Genomic DNA, 13,360 nt, shown 5'->3' with positions numbered 1-13,360 from the left:
CCCTGGAGGCCAGACTCCTAGGTCAAGGTGCTGGCAAGGCCGAGCTCCCTCTGCATCCTGCCGGGGTGCAACTTTCCTTCCCGCTTCCTCGCTTCTGGACTTGCCGGCCCTCCTTGCATTCCTGAGCTCGTGGCAGCAAAACTCAGTCTCTGGGGGGGCGGGGCGCGGCCAGGCTAGGCTGGGGCGGCGGGGAGGGTGCGGGGAGCTCTGCATGTTGCAGCTGCCCTGGCGCCCCCGCCGCCACCTTCGCCGCGGAGCCGAGCCCGCGAGCTAACCGAGCCAGTGACCCGGAGGCAGCAGGAGGGCGTCCGGGAGGCGGCGGCACAGGGAGGGGCCCGACGCGCGCACGTGGCCCCGGCAGCCGCCATGGGGGACAGCAGCCCTGCGAGGGGCGTGGCGTTGGTGGCCCGGGCCCCTGGGGCCAGGCAGTGGTGGCCCAGGGCCCCGCCTCTACATTCAGAGCCCCCTGGGGCTGCAGGCGAGGGCCCTGGTGGCCCGGTCGAAGATGAGGGCCCAGTGAGGCGCCAAGGGAAGGTCACGGTCAAGTACGACCGCAAGGAGCTACGGAAGCGCTTCAGCCTGGAGGAGTGGATCCTGGAGCAGCTCTCTCGCCTCTACGACTGCCAGGAAGAGGAGATCCCGGAGTTGGAGATTGATGTGGACGAACTCCTGGACATGGGGAGTGATGATACCCGGGCTGCCAGGGTCAAGGAGCTGCTGGTTGACTGTTACAAACCCGCTGAGGCCTTCATCTCTGGCCTGCTGGACAAGACCCTTGTCCATGCAGAAGCTGAGCACACCCCAGAAGAAGTAAGGGTCCTTGATCCAGGTGAACAGTGGCTCCCACAGGACAATCACTGCCCACCCCACCCCCCACCTCGTAGCAACAGCAATGGGGGGGGGGCGGGGGAGGGGGCTCTGCGGCCAGGTCTGGTGCTGTGAGCAGGACTCCCCGCGCGCCTGGCCCAGGGGCCTCTTCCCTGCCCCCTCAGTTTTCCATTTTTGGTTTTTTTTTTAATTGTTATTAAACTGATGGGGCTTCTTGTGTTTTTACATTGACTCTGCGGCACGGCCCTTTAATAAAGCTAGGATATGCCTTTGTTGCAAAAAAAAAAAAAACAAAAAAACCCAACAACCTCGGTCTCTGCTTTCATGTGTCTGTCTCTCTTCTCTTCTTACAGGGACACCAGTCATCCTGCATGAAGGGCCACCCTATTCCAGTATGACCTCACCTTACCTATTACACCTGTAACAACCCTATTTCCAAATGAGGTCACATTCCGAGGACTAGAAGTCAAGATGTCATCGCATCTTTCTGGGGACACAGTTCAGCCTATACACTCCATGAGCTAATTTGGCCTTCCCTAACAAACCTCCATCCTGAACACCCTCTGGACGTTGGCATCTCCCTTCCCCTTGGAGTCCCGCCCCCCTCCCCCCTGCAACTGCAGACACCGGTGAGCAGGGAGGTGGGCAACCACAGACCCTCCCCTAGGAGGGAGGGCTGGGGGAGGGGCCCCAGCTAGGCTTGGAGAGGTGGGGAGCTGTCCTTTGGGATGACTATTGAGGGGTGAATGGGGATCTCCTGAAGTCAAAGCAGTGGAGACCCAGGGAATCCTGGTGCCTTCAAGGATGCAAATCACTCCGAAGGCTGGAAGAGCCAAAATGAGGGGCGGGTCCAGCAATGTGGGGCGTGGGGTGGAGAGGAGGAGACAGGCAAGGCCAGATGAGGAGGACTCCTGGACCCTGGAGTCTGGTCTGACTCCTCTCGGGGCGATGGGATAGCATGCAGGGGTTTGAAGTGGCCTAAAGACTAGATCCAGTTTGTGAATTAGGTCATCCCAGCTGCTGTGGGCAAGCTGCTGGGCACTGGGAATGATCTGGGAGTCGTCAGTGTTGTCTGTGGCCATCAATCCCATGGAAGAGTGGGATCATCTGGGGAGAGGCACGGAGAAGAGAAGAGGCCCAAGGATGTGTCTTTAGGAATGTCAGCATGGAAAGGGAAGGCAGAGGAAGAGGGGCTGGGCAAGGAGGCTGCAGGAGTGTCTGGAAGCGATAGGAAGTGGCATTCAGGGAGCGCCCGGGGGGGCTCAATCGGTTAAACATCTGATTCTTGATTTCAGCTCAGGTCTTGATCTCAGGGTCGTGAGTTCAAGCCCCGCATTGGGCTCCACTCTGGGTGTGGGGCCTAAGAAAGAAAGAGAGAGAGAAGGAGGGAGGGAGGAAAGAAGGAAGGAAGGAAAGAAAGGCAGGTATTCAGAAGGCGGGAGGGGGCAGTTTGGGCAGACGTGCTTGTCAGCAGCATTGGACAACGCACGCAAGAAGTCAGGTAAGGTAAGAAATGAAGTGTCTCTGGGTTTGGCAATTGGGAGATGGGAGCAGAGTGGGGGTCAGAGTGCCCGGCTTGTCACAGGCCAGGGGCGGCTGGAACCTTCCTTGCATGGCCGTTAGAAGGGGGAGGAGCGCCCCCTCAGAGGAGGGGGAAGAAGACCCACAGCGTGGGGCTCTCAGGCCGAGCGGGCACAGCTCCTTGGGGACTTCGGCTCTGGCCAGAGTGCGCCGCACCAGCTGGGAGCCCCCACTTACAACAGCAAGCAAGCCTGCCCCCCTCCTGCACACCAGGCCCCGTGCTAGGACTCGGTGCGCACCATCTCCGACTCTTGGAATTCTGGAATTCCGCACAGAGGTATTATCCCCCCCATTTTGCTGAGGTTCCACAAGGTAAGCAGCTTGAGCCGAGAGACCTGGCTAGGGAGTGGCAGGGAGGGCATTTGACGTCAGGACTCCTCGTAGCCAAAGCTCTTTGGCTTCATCCTACTGTTGCCCCAACTCCTGAAGGATGTGGTTGAGAAGTTCTCTTTGGTCATGGGTTATTGGGTGGTGAGTAGTGGATGGGGGACTATGCTTGTCCCACCTGGGGTAGAAACTGTGACTTCAGGTGGCTGCATCATTCATGGAGAGAAAATGCTTCTGCAGGGCAAGTGGTACTGGGGGGAGGTTGGTGGGGGTCAGGGTGAGGATGGGGGGTGCTCTCAGGGTGGGGACATAGGCACAGAGGTGGTGGAATGTGGGTGAGAGTCTCATCTGAAAACCCTTAGCCATGGTTCCCTAGAGAGGCTCTCAGTTTGGGTCAAGGGTCACAAGCCCTCGACTGGGTCCTACACGAAGGGCAGAGCATCCGGAATCCGGGAGGGCCATTCAGAATTGCCCTCTGATGACCGAGCATTGAGGAGCCAGCTTTGCCAGGAGGGTGGGGTCGGGGGGTACATCTCGTGGAAGTTATAGTCTGGCGCTCCCTAGGAGCTCCCCACCCCCACCCTGTGGAGGCTGCCAGATGGCTCCAGACTTCGGGACCATGGACACTGCACACAGGCGAACCTCAGATCCATGGCCACCACAGTTGGATGGCATGACAAGGATTGCCAGCTGCTCTCCAGACTGGTATCTTCGTCCTTCTGGGCCCACAGCCAGGCCGCATCCCACCTCCCTTGCAGTTAGATGTGGCCATGCAATTGCGTTCTAGCCTCTGAAATACGCCCATTTTTCTAGGCCTGCTATAAGTATGAAAGTCTTCCTCACCTGTGTGGTTCTTCACGCTCTTTCCCCTTTCGTTACTGGATGTCAACATCAGGGAGCTCTTCGAAGCCATGTGGAAGGTGACGGAGCCCAGGTATTTGAAGATCTCCACCTCCTACCAACCACCAGAGCTGGGCCCGCCTGGCACTGTTTATGGGAGTGAGAAACTAACCCCACTCTGTTTATGCCATTACCATTCTCAGGCATGTTTACTGCAGCATTAACTTAGCCTGAGAATACAGGGAGCCCCAAAGCTTGCAGGCCACAAGATCTCTTAGCTTCCGTCCCCAGCTATTCTGACTCAGCACTTCTGGCTCCCCAGCCTCTATCAGATGTGGAAATGCTCGGGGAACAGTGCTGATCTCACTGGGCACAAGCCAGGTCCCTTGTCTCGGGTAACTGGGCTGTGGTGGTCTGAGGTACCATCTTGGGGAGCCAGGGCCCTATACACTGGCCCGTCTGCCCTCCGAAGGTGGCCTGAGTTCCTCGTATCTGGAACACTGACCTCGGTGAGGACCAGCTGTCTCCAAAGTGACGGTACATCTGTGCTTGGATCCTGTTGTGATGTCCTGTCCCCAGGAACGCACAAAAGGCATCACCCTTGGTGGGGCTAGCTCAGGGAAGACCAGGGGGTGCAGATGTGGACAGCTGTGAGCGGATTTCCCAGCCCCCCGGGGGCCCCGTGGCTGCCACTCAAGGCCAGGCCTCTCTCCTTGTTGAGGAGGCTGGCTATTGGGCCGTAGGGCTGTGGGAATGGTGATGGAGTTTCTCTCGTCTCTGTGGAGCCCCAGAAACGCTGGGGTGTCTGACAGAATCTGCTCAAACTGGTCAAAACAGAACAAGGGGCCTCTGTTGGTAGGACGGTGAAGAGAGCCCGAGTGGCAGCAGCTGGGGTGCCTCTGAAGAGCTTGGCAACAGAGTCAGGGATGCTGTTCCCCGGGGCTCCCATGCCTTCAGCAGCTCCACGCCTGCCATGGCTCCAGCCCCAGCAGCCTGGGCAGGGTCTGGGTGAGAGAAATAAAAGCTTCGCTTTCACTAACATTCAGAAATGGTGAGAGGCACCTTTATTCTAACACCGGTATCTGCAGACAATAGCAGACTGAATTACTTTTCTGCTCCATCTTCCTTAGTATGTGAAACAAAGGAAGCTAGTTTAGATGGAAAAAAAAAAGAAGGAAAAGCGTCTAGTGATTTCCCTGAGCTTCTTTCTGTCTGAAGTGATTGACAATAGGTGTAGTTCATGAACAGTCTTTGCATCCTGTCCTATCCATGCTTTATGATTTCAGACAATTATCTAAAATGTGTTTTACAGGGGCGCCTGGGTGGCTCAGTTGGTTAAGCAACTGCCTTCGGCTCAGGTCATGATCCTGGAGTCCCGGGATCGAGTCCCGCATCGGGCTCCCTGCTCGGCAGGGAGTCTGCTTCTCCCTCTGACCCTCCCCCCTCTCCTGCTCTCTGTCTCCCATTCTCTCTCTCAGAAAAAAATAAATAAATAAATAAAATAAAATAAAATAAAATAAAATGTGTTTTACAATCTTGGTATTTATAATGGTGATGATGGTGATGATAATGACAAACATTTTTATTGCTTCTAAGTTCCAGATACAGTTCTTAAGTGATTTCTGGTTCTTAAATCCTCAAAATATTCCTATGGAGTAAGTAGGAATCCCTACTTCTCCCATTTTACAGATGAGGAAACTGATGTACAGAGATTTTAAGAATTACATTTATAGGGGCGCCTGGGTGGCTTAGTTGGTTAGGCGACTGCCTTCGGCTCAGGTCATGATCCTGGAGTCCTGGGATCGAGTCCCGCATCGGGCTCCCTGCTCGGCAGGGAGTCTGCTTCTCCCTCTGACCCTCCTCCCTCTCATGCTCTCTGTCTCTCATTCTCTCTCTCTCAAATAAACAAATAAAATCTTTAAAAAAATTATATTTATAAAGGAAAAACAAGGGGCACCTGGTGGCTCAGTCGGTTGAGCGTCCCACTCTTTTTTTTAATTTATTTTATTTTATTATTTTATTATTTTAAAAGATTTTATTTATTTATTTGACAGAGGCACAGCGAGAGAGGGGACACAAACAGGGGAAGTGGGAGAGGGAGAAGCAGGCTTCCCGCCGAGCAGGGAGCCCGATGCCGGGCTCCATCCCAGGACCCTGGGATCATGACCTGAGCTGAAGGCAGACGCTTAACGACTCAGCCACCCAGGTGCCCTAAGTGTCCCACTCTTGATCTCAGCTCAGGTCTTGGTCTCAGGGTCATGAGCTGAAGCCCTGCATTGGGCTCCATGTGGAGCCTACTGAAAGGAAAGAAGGAAGGAAGGGAGTGAGGAAAAGCAGACTCTAGAAAAAAAATGACAACAAGAAAATTCTCATCTTTTTAAATAGAGTGGTGGGACAACTGTCAAAATTTCTTAAAGATAGAGGCCGGAGAAGAGTCTCTGTAATTGTACTTGGGACCTTTGCCTGATGAGTCAGATAATCAGGGCTCTGTAGAGTCCCTGAGTTCTTTAATATTCTCCAGCTTTTCTCATTAGCACAAAGTAAGCACACTATTTTAATAATCACAATACTTCTTTTTGGGGGGATGCCAGGAAAATTCCTTGGTCCATTGTTCCCTTTTAAAGCAGATTAAACAAAAGAAATTTCTATAATTGTCATTCTGCTCTTCTGGTCTTTAAAGGGAAGACTTACACTTTCTTACTTCACAACTTGTTACGAGGGGGAGGCGGGGCGGGTTTCTGATCAAAGGCAATTGCGTTGGCAGAGAATCCACCTCAGAAGTGTCAATACCCAGCTTCAGGCCCTGGCTTCTCCTGGAAAGGCCCTGGCAAGACCCAGCAGGGCCCAGGAGGTCGACATTTGGGACCCACGGGCCTGAAGACCGGCTGGCTCAGAAACCACCCTGCCCCGGCCTGGGCCTCCTTCAAGGTCACATTGGACAGCAGCCGGGGAGGTTCTCTGGGTGCATGGTGACCGATTGCAGGGTCCCCTTTGTTACCCTCTAAATAGCACGAGGAGTAGGGGTGGAAGAGCTTCGGAGTTCCACATCAGTAGGACTCTGGGAGAGAAGGGCAGCCCCGTGAGGACCACGGGGTTGGAAGAAGGGTGGCTGTTCGCTGAAGGAGGGAGTGGGGAGACCAGAAGGTGGGCGTGTGTCTCATTAAGGAACCCAGTTTATCATGGCCACATTCTTTGTGTTGGATTAAGGTCAAGTCCTGTCTGGCTTGGCTCGGAAGCTCATGGACCTAGAGGCAGCCCACTGCCCTAATCCAGGGGTGATGGATGTAGGGTCTCGTGGGCTCTGGGGTTCCAGTCAGGAATGGGCAAATGTAGAAAACAACCCAGACGTCCATCGACTGATGAAGGAATAAACAAAATGTAGTATATACAAACAACAGAATATTATTCAGGCATCAAAAAGACGAAATACGAAGTACGAAATGTGCCACCATCTGGATGAACCTTGAAAACATGACGCTAAGTGAAAGAAGCCAGGCACAAAGGACCAACATGGTACAGTTCCCTTTAGAGGAAATATCTAGACTAGGCAAATCCATGGAGACAGAAGGCAGATTAGGGTTGCCAGGAGCCGGGGAGGGGGTACGGGGAGTGACTGGGTCTAGCCAACGCTGGCAGTCGCACAACCTTGTGAATGTCCTTGATGTCGCTGATTTGCACGTTTGTCCACGGCTAACATGGTTAACACTTAGGTTAGATGTCTTTTGGCACAATAAAAATAAGAAGATAGGTCTTCTTCAGACAAACATGTGGGGGCTTAAAGCATCAAGTCTTGGATGAAGATGTGAGTGGGGCTCCAGATGGACTCCCTGCCTGGGGGAGTTGAGGCACCACAGTGCACCAGCCATGGGGCCTGTCACTGAGCGAGCGTGGGGGTAGGGATGGCAGACTGCCATTGGCTGGGCCCTCATATTTCCAGAAAGCCTCACATGAAGATTTGGGATGGTCTCTCTAAGCACGGATGTCCATGCAGAAGCAGAGAGGCACTGGCAGAAGATTCTCGTACAGTCTTGAATTGATGCTCTGTCCCTGAACCACAGCACCTGCTTGAATGAACACTGTTTCCAAGTCCTGTAACTATCTGTGCAGAGCACTGTTCTAGGCTAGGACAGTCTTAAGAGATTGAAGTCTGTAGTTCATCAGTGTGTGGTGGGCTGAATGAAGGGTCTCCAAGAAATCAAGTCCTAATCCTTGGAACGTATAAATGTTACTTTCTACGGCACAGAATGTGATTAAGCTCAGGATTTTGAGGTGGGGAGATTATCCTGGTTTATCTCGGTGGGCCCTAAATACCACCACAAGTATTCCCATAAGAGGGAGGCAGCAGGAGATGCTACCCAAGAAGAGGAGGAGACCATGGGGCCACAGAGGCAGGTTGGGGTGATGCGGTCAGGGAGCTGGAAGCCAGCAGAAGCCGGAAGAGGCAAGAAATGGATTCTCCCCTAGATCCTTGGGCAGCAAAAACTGGTTTCAGACTTCTGGCCTCCGGAGTGAGAGAGAATAAGTTCTGTTGAATGAAGCCACCACGCTTGTGGTCATATGCTACAGCAGTGACCGGATACTCATACGGTGACACAGAGTCATCATTCAGTCCTAACTAGTATAATATTCTGTCTTACTGGAAATGGGAAATTGAGGCAATTTTGCTGCAAAAGTTCTGACATTTTGCATCCCTCAAAATAGCATCAATTTTTGTACTTTTGGGACAGAGGAAGAAACTATTTCATTGCTTGCGTGTGTGTGCATCAGAAGTAATAATTTAAGAAATATGACATTCAAAATATGCCGTAGTTTTAGAAGGCTTGTTTTGGTATTCCTTGATTTTTTTTTTTTAAAGATTTTATTTATTTATTTGAGAGAGAGAATGAGAGAGAGCGAGTACATGATAGGGGGAGGGTCAGAGGGAGAAGCAGACTCCCCGCCGAGCAGGGAGCCCGATGCGGGACTCGATCCCAGGACTCCGGGATCATGACCTGAGCCGAAGGCAGTCGCTTAACCAACTGAGCCACCCAGGCGCCCGGTATTCCTTGATTTTTAAAATAACAGACTGGAGCCCTCAGAGAAGGAGGTGGCCTTGGCTTCTTTGGGCCTCTTAGAGCCCTGCCTGGTCAAGACAAGTGCCCCCCCCCCCCAGGGTTCAGGTAGGACAAGGCTATTGAAGGTAGAACAAAAGGGAATTGAGAGACCAGGAAGGTGAGTCAAGGCTGGTGGTTTGGAATGGAGACTGTGAAATGCCTAGCTGTCCCGAGGCTCCATGCAGTTATCCCGGTCCTGGGTTATTCACAGAGCTTCCTCTCTAGTCCCAGCTGGTCACACGAAGCACAGGGCAGACCCTTAGCCTCCAGGCACTGACTTTTTATAACCCAAACTTCACTATCTGCCGAGCCCCATCACTGTACTTCTGATGCTTTGGGCTCCTCTTCCTGGCCCGTAAGGGTGAGTGCAGGAAATGTTTTCTCTCTCCCAGGCCCTGCTGTGCTTCCAGTGATGGGGCGGGAAGGTGTGGGGGGTAGGGGGGTTCTTTGCTTTGTTTCCACACCACTCCTAGCCACAGCTGGGGCTGCGAGGACCACCTTGACTTCCCACTTGAGTGACAACTAAAAGTTCTTCCCGTTGTGCAGGGTGCCATCAACTCCAAGTTCACCCACCCGCCCGCCCCCCACCTGGCAGCCAAGCTTAACTATTTCATACCTGGTGTATACACCTGGAACCTCACTGTGATGTCAGAGCCAGGAAGGAGGCGGGGTGGATGCCTGGGTGGCTCAGTTGGTTAAGCATCCAACCCTTGGTTTTGGCTCAAGTCATGATCTCAGGGTCATGGGATCCAGCCCCACCTCGGGCTTCTGCTCAGCACAGAATCTGCTTGAGATTCTCTCTCTCCCTCTCCCTCTACCCCTCCTGCTGGTGCTTGCTCTCTTTCTTTCTCTAAAATAAAATAAATAAATCTTTAAAAAAAAAAAAAAGGCCAGCATGGGGGGGCGGGTGCAGTGTGTGTGTGTGTGTGTGTGTGTGTGTGTGTGTGTGTGTGTGTGGTGGGGGCTGTAAACAGGGATCAGCAGCAGCTGCTACTAGAATGACAACCAACAGGGCCCCGAGGGCCACAGGTGGGGGCTGACAGAGCAAAAGAGAGCAGAAGCCACCTGCAAGACAGAACCCATGAGATGCCTGCCATGGGAAATACAAGCCCAGTCCAGAGGGGCCAATCACGTGGAAGCCCGTGGGTGCAAGGCTGCTAATTCCAAGGCCTACACCCCCGCCCCCCGCCCCCCAGGACTCAGGCTGGTTGCTTGTCTCCTCTGCCCCACTCCCTTGTCTGCCCTCTTGGACTCCTCCCCTGGGCTCACTAGACAGGCTCTGCGGGTTCATTGGCTGGAATGGCTTCACCTGCCCTTGCCTGACCAATCATTTGGCAAGAGAAGTCACCTCGATTGCTTTGGGCCAATTAAAATTCATGAGGGGTTGGGTGGGGCTCTGCAGACCCCGGCCTCTCCTGCACATCATGGCTGCCTGAACCAAACTGGGGTCCGTCTAGCAGGAAGACACAGGTCCGGGAGGTGCTAGTCAGGCAGGAGCGTACGATGTGGAGAGAAAGTGGGTGGCCTGGGTGTTTGGAAACAAGGTAGGTGCTCCAATGAAGGGTGGGGCTTGCCGCTGAGCCGGAATCCCTTGTTTGCTGGACATGGCTTTGACCCCAGCTGACTGCGGCCTAAGGTGACAAGGGCTGTGTTGATCGTCCTGTCCCAGATTATTCCAAGGACAGCGGGCCACTTATGCCCTCACTCAGTGACACCCCTGAAAATGGTTCTGAGTGAGCTTTGTGGAAACATGGCCACCACCATGGTAAGGCAGGGTTAGTAGAGTTTGGGGGAAATGAGAGCGTGGTGGTGCTGCAGAAAGATGGAAAGGAAGGAACCGAGGAGAATGGCCTCTTAGGACTGTGGGTTCCAAGCTGGAGGATTTGAAGACCCACGAGTGTCTCTGCCGCCCAACCCAGAGGGGCCCCAAGCACCTTCCCAGAACAGGAGATGCAGGGAGAGGACCAAGTCTTACGGCGGGAAGAGAAGGCATGCACAGTCTGCTGAATCTTTCTGCAGGTTCAGGGGACTCTCAGATCCTAACGGTGACCCTTGGAGACCGTGCTTGGAAAACACCTTAAAGCCGGGAACCTGAGTGTGGTTGACAGAATAATGTCTCCACAGACCCCTGAGATGTCCACGTCCTAATCCCCAGAACCCGTGTGTACGTTATGTGGTAAAAGGAACTTTACAGACAGGATTAAGCTAAGGATCTTGAGATGGGGAGATTCTCCTGGATTACCCAGGTGGGCTCAGTGCGATCACAAAGATCCTTATAAGAGGGAGGCAGGTCAGAGACAAGATGTCACACCACTGGTGTGTGAGGAGGGAGGAGGGAGCCATAAGCCAAGGAATGTAGGTGGCCTCTAGAAACAGCAAAAGGCAAGGAACAGATTCTTACTGTATTCGTTTCCTGGGGCTGCTATAACAAATCACCCCAAATTCGGGGGCATAGAACAACAGAAATGTCTTCTCTTATAGTTCTGGAGGCCCAGAAGTCAGAAATCACGGTGTTGAGATCAAACCCCCTCTAGAGGCTCTAGGGGAGCTTCCCGTCTCTGCTGTTTCCAGCTTCCGGTGGCTGTGGACACTGATTCATGGCCACACGGTTCCAATCTCTACCTCTGTGCCCACAGTGCCTTCTCCCTTCTCTGTGTCTTCCCATCTGTGTGTCTCTTTTATAAGGATACATGGGATTGCACTTCCAAGAGAAGCTTCTCTCAAGGTCCTTAACTTAATCACATGCATTTCCATAAAAGGTGCTTGCTATTCCCTCTTTTGCCGTATCTGGTTCTCTGTGTAGGTTCCGGGGGTTAGGACATGGACATCTCTTTTTGGGGTCACCATCCAGCCCACTACACTCACTTAGAGACTCCAGAAGGAATCTCCTGCTGACACCCTGATTTTACTCCTTCCTGTAAGATTATTTTGGACTTCTGGTCTCCGGAATGAAAGGAGAATAAGTTGTGTTGTGTATTTTTATTTTATTTTATTATTATTATTTTTTTTTTTTTTTAAGATTTTATTTATTTGCAAGAGAGAGAATGAGAGACAAAGAGCATGAGAGGGAGGAGGGTCAGAGGGAGAAGCAGACTCCCTGCCGAGCATGGAGCCCGATGCGGGACTCGATCCCGGGACTCCGGGATCATGACCTGAGCCGAAGGCAGTTGCTTAACCAGCTGAGCCACCCAGGCGCCCCTTTTATTATTATTTTTTAAGCAGGCTCCACGCGGGCCTCGAACTCACAACTGTGAGATCATGACCTTAGCCGAGCTCGAGAGTCGGACACTTAACCAACCGAGACCCAGGCGCCCCGAGTCTGTGGCAGACTTGTAATTATTTGTAGTAATTTGTTAACAGCAACCACAGGAAATATGTGGGACATGAAAAGACACACTGTTGGGTGACACTGTGCAGTTTTAGAGCAGGACCCCGTTGATCCGACAGTCTGTGGGTAGGCTGCTCTGGCTGGGAGGCGCCCACGGAGGAGCCATGACAGAGGAGAGGCGGGTGAAGATGCAGACCCTGGCGGGCTGCCAGCTTGTCACCCCCCCCCCCCCGGGCCTCCTTCATCCCCCCACCTCTTCCAGAAGAGATGTAAAGATGCCTTCCCCCTCCCCAGGTTCTATTCCTCTCTCCTTCTACACCTTCCTCAATTCCCCCACAGTTCCCCAGGCCTCTGCGGGAGGGCGACGGGCAAGACGAAGATGAGCAGGGACAACATGGGCCACCGAGGAGCACGTTAGGAGGTCCAAGGACTCTGAAGGATGCGCTGCTTCTCAGTGCCAGGGAAATAGGTCCCAGGGGCAGACCTTCTCCTATGCACTGCTTCCCGGCCTGCATTCCCCATCCTGCCCCTGCTAAATCCACCCCACCCCCAGGAGGCTGTGGGGAGCCAGGCTCGCTCCCTCAGGAGCGGGGAGCACAGGCCCCAAGGCCTGGGCTCTGCCCCTTCCCACAGTGGCGACCCGATGAGCAGAGTGCTCTTTGCGCCCCCTTGAGTGCCTCCTCCCACCCGCACCCAGCAGCCTGATCCCCCTCCCTGGGGAACGCTCCCAAGTCACAGATTCCTTATGAAGGCACTCAAGGCTCAGCTCTCCCAAGAAAGCTGCCTCTGGGACCAGACTCGCTGACTGCACTGGACAATTTCCAGTTCGGGGGGAGGTTTTGAGGAGGGACACTCAATTTTGGAAGAGATGGGTCCACGTCCTAGAAGGGAAGGGCCCGTGTGCTTCAGGATGCCACGGGGCACCAGGGGGGCACAGCCAGCAGCAGAAAAAGTCTGTGGTGCACCCATCCCACACGGGCACAGCTTGGCTTAAAGCAATGCTTCCGCAGGCTGTTAGAGAGAAAGGCACATTATTTGTCCAACCCAAAGGCAGACAACTTCCATTTATTTAAAAACTCTTTCATTGCAGATTAGGGGGTGCCAAGAGCGTGGGGAGGCAGGCAATGGGGAGTGACAGCTTTGTGGGTACAAGGTTTCCATTGGGAGAGATGAAAATGGAACTCAACAGGGACAGTGGTTGCACACTGGTACTAAATGCCACTGAATTGTTCACTTTAAAATGGCTATTTTTTATGCTAGGTGTGAATTTCACGTCAATTTAAAAAAATTATTCTTTTTCTTTTCCAACAAAAATTTGTCGCGTGTTGACTGTTCAATGTACTGTTATGTGCCATGGAGACAT

The 13,360-nt window shown here is 53.2% G+C and overlaps 1 pseudogene; it reads left to right on the top strand.

The window, feature by feature from the left end:
- The first annotated feature begins 351 nt into the window (after nt 1–351).
- LOC118025043 lies at nt 352–814 on the top strand (annotated as a pseudogene).
- The last annotated feature ends 12,546 nt before the right edge of the window (nt 815–13,360 follow it).

This window comes from Mirounga leonina, unplaced genomic scaffold (genome assembly GCF_011800145.1).
Source record: "Mirounga leonina isolate KUSES-001 unplaced genomic scaffold, KU_Mleo_1.0 Mir_200, whole genome shotgun sequence".
Taxonomy (NCBI): Eukaryota; Metazoa; Chordata; class Mammalia; order Carnivora; family Phocidae; genus Mirounga; species Mirounga leonina.
The sequence above is the reverse complement of the archived record's forward strand: the minus strand, read 5'-3'. Positions and strand labels throughout refer to the sequence as shown.